Here is a 3277-nt window from a genome sequence, read left to right as displayed (position 1 = left end):
AGAGACAGAGACAGAGACAGAGACAGAGACAGAGACACACAGAGAGAGGGGTAGGGGGTGCACATATAAGCATGATTTTAGAGAGATGATTTTAAAGGCATCTGCAAATCTCTGACATGTAACTTTCTATCCCATTTTAAAGCACAACAATCTTCATCTTTCCCAGTGGAGGACAGGCAGTGACAACACTGTGACCCATNAGGAAGAAAATGCTGTTGATACCCAGTCTNCCTCCACATGTCTGTTGCTGAAANAAATTTCCTGTCTCATTGACATAGTGAGGCANTNTCTGGGGCTGGAGAGNAGAGTNAAGGTAGNTNTNAAGTACAGGAGAAACAAGCAGAACTCACCTTCTGGCTAAGCCTCAGTCATACCAACCCAAGAAGATGCTGGGAAAAGATCACCTTCTAGCAGGACAGTTGCCCCACCTCTATTCCACTGGCCCAGGGATGTGATTAGAAAGTGAGCCACCCTGCATGCTCAAGAGGGGAAAATGGTTTGGTGTGACCGCCTTGCCATCTCTACCACACTTCATAATTAATTTGCTGTCTCAAAGTTGATCCATGACACAGATAGGTCACTTTTCTAGAAAAACTGATAGAGCTTGATTGGATGGAAGGAACAAGCTGCTGGAAAAAAAACACACACAAATGCACAAGACAACAAGGTGACTTTCACCCTTCTACCCAAAGTCTGTAAAGTTTTTGAAATTTATTTTTTTTCCTGTTAACAAAACAAAACATGAACAGGGACAGTATGGGGAGGTGTGTGTCCACATGTGTCCAGGAGCCTGGCCTCGATNTGGTTAATGCACATGGGCTTAAAGAATGCCTGGCTAAACTGGATATTTGGGTTTTGACTTCCTACAAGGTCCTCTTCAGTTTTCTGTATGGCTTAAACTGGTAATTATTACATTGTCCCTGCTCCATTAATCCAATGAAGTTAGACTTAATCACAAGCTAGAGAAAGTAAAGAATTTCCCTACATGCTCATATATGTTTGGAAGTATTTTTCTGGTAAATCCTTTGGGATTGGCTCAAGCATTTCAGTCCAGAAGAAACTACTCCTTAGGAGACGGAAGCTGAAAAACAGAAAAACAAAGGAAAACATTTAGTAGCATGTACAAAATTACTCAAGAAGTCATTGTTATACAGTTGTTCCTAAGAATAACGTGAGAATCAAAGAAATGGCTCAGTGGTTATGAGTACCTAGTGTTCTCAAAGCAGATTCGAGTGTGGCTCCCAGCTCCCACCATAACTGGCTCAGTCACCTGCAACTCCAACTCTCGTGGAATCTGATCAGTCTGTCCTCTAGGAGCCTGGCATTCACCTTCTGTGGTGGACTGAGTGAGAACGGCTCTCACTGGCTCATATGTTTGGATACTTGGCCTACAGTTNAAGGAACTGTTTTGGAAGGATTAGGAGGTATGCCTGGAGAAGGAGGGATCACTGGGGTCAGACTTTGAGGTTTCAAAAGCCCATGCCATTCTCCTATTCGTGTGTGTGTGTGTGTGTGTGTGTGTGTGACTATTTCCTGTGCAAAGACATGAGTGCTCAGCTACTGCTCCAGCATCTTGTCTGCCTGACAACTGCTATGCNCTAAGCCATGATGGTCATGAACTCATCTTCTAAAACTGCCAACCCATAATAAGCCCTTTGTTTTGGGCATTGTGTCATATCATAGCAATAGAAAAGAAACTAAGACATGTGCACACACAGAGAGACACACATAATTAAAAATAAAATAAAGAATACAAATGTTTCCTTGTATCTGTGTCATAAGTACATAGTTATTAGAAGTTTTAAAGCCAAATAAAAATTCCTGTGTCCTGTCAATGTTTTTAATAACAATCATGCCCTAAGCTCCTCTCTGTGCCATTATAGATAATGCATTATTTGCAAAATATTTCAGCACTGGATGGATGATCCAGAAGCACCAATCCCAAGTGCCTTTGATTGGCATTAATCTGGTTTATCTACAACCATTTTTATTACTGATAGAGGTATCTACTTTTTGGTTTCAACGTCCAAAGGAAGTTTCTTCTGGAGTAAAACAGACTTGATTCAAATGATTTACCAGGAAAATACGTCCAATACACACATTACATGTAGAAAAATTCTTTACTTTCTCTAACCTGTGACTAAATCTGGACCACTTAGATTAATATGAGTATTTATCAAATCCAGAGAAAGACATTATTAGAAAACAAGGAAACTAGTCCCTGTGTACAAGAGGCTTGGTTTCAGAAAACCTAGGAATGAACTTCTTAGAACCAGCAAGGTTCATTCCAGCCCCAAATGGGCCATCCACTCTAATAGTAGCANGTTTACTAGAGTAAAATACTTGGCTTCTAGTCCAGCTTGGAGTTCATTTAGGAACACGAATGCTGGGACAGAGGCTTAAACATTTTATTTTCCTAAATCATGTAAAAGAATATTCAAAATGAGCAGCAGGAAAAAAAAGTTAAGAATCCCCACTTTTGAAAACACTTCTTGTGTTTTCATAAGAATTTGCACACTGCCAAAATCCACTTGAGTAAATGGCTCCTGTGACTACCAGAATCCATTTGTTTGGGCTGATTCACTCATGTAAAACCCATTAATCATTTAAGTGTCGCAGAGTGTCCTTTCTAGTCTACATTTTAAAAAGAAGAAAATTATTTATCATTTAGGACTACATAATGGTAACATGATGATATTGTGGAGAAAGACATGAATGTTATTTTAAAGAACTCAAAAATGACACAGTGGCTATTAGTAATCATATTTTCAAATTAGTAGATGCTATACAAACTAACTAGTTTTATTATAAACATAATGGTTGATAATGCCATGTTAGTGTAGCATGATAATTTTACCAGGCTATCTCCTTGTGTTCTAAACACATGATAATGATTTACAAAACTTTAAAAACGAAACTTAAAAAAAAATTCAATGTCGGTCTATTATGACTGTGAACCAGACTGACAACCATGTGCAAACCAGATAAGAAACATTTCTGCTAGGCTTTGAAGCCAGGAAAAAAATAATGACCAGGAGTTTAACTGGTTTTAACTAACAGTGATCAAAACTCCTTGAAAGAAGGGTAGGTCTGAGCCAAGGCTGAAGGGTAATGAGTAGAAGACATGGTTCATTACCAACAATACTNTGCAGTCGGAAACAAAGAAGCTGCCAGTCTGGGGCAGTTTGGGGCACTGGCTTACTAGAGTATCTCAGAGTGGTGAAAAATCAAAACATTAGACACCATACCACAAACATACATCTACACTGTCTGATAG

Source organism: Mus caroli, chromosome 9, assembly GCF_900094665.2.
Source record: "Mus caroli chromosome 9, CAROLI_EIJ_v1.1, whole genome shotgun sequence".
Classification (NCBI taxonomy): Eukaryota; Metazoa; Chordata; class Mammalia; order Rodentia; family Muridae; genus Mus; species Mus caroli.
Note: the sequence above shows the minus strand (reverse complement) of the source record.